The 216-nt window shown below is 40.7% G+C and overlaps 1 protein-coding gene across 2 annotated transcripts in view; it reads right to left on the reverse strand.

The window, feature by feature from the left end:
- LOC116696189 (nesprin-2) overlaps positions 1-216 on the reverse strand; it is a gene marked incomplete at its 5' end in the record, with an annotated part of 139,700 nt that overhangs the window by 115,532 nt on the left and 23,952 nt on the right.

Here is a 216-nt window from a genome sequence, read left to right on the forward strand (position 1 = left end):
TTGGTAATGTCAATTCCCCCAAGGAATATACCACTACCGAGTGGATTGACCCCTGTCATTACTGACCCTCTAAGAAGTTGCAATAAACATCTCGGCACAGCATCAACAACTATTGCATATTCTCTCGGAGTGACTGCTAACTGGAATTTGGAGAGGAACTTTTTATACTTTAGTAACTGCCCGTCAGCATTAAGGAGTTGTTTTACCAAGATAATA

This window comes from Etheostoma spectabile, chromosome 9, assembly GCF_008692095.1.
Source record: "Etheostoma spectabile isolate EspeVRDwgs_2016 chromosome 9, UIUC_Espe_1.0, whole genome shotgun sequence".
Classification (NCBI taxonomy): Eukaryota; Metazoa; Chordata; class Actinopteri; order Perciformes; family Percidae; genus Etheostoma; species Etheostoma spectabile.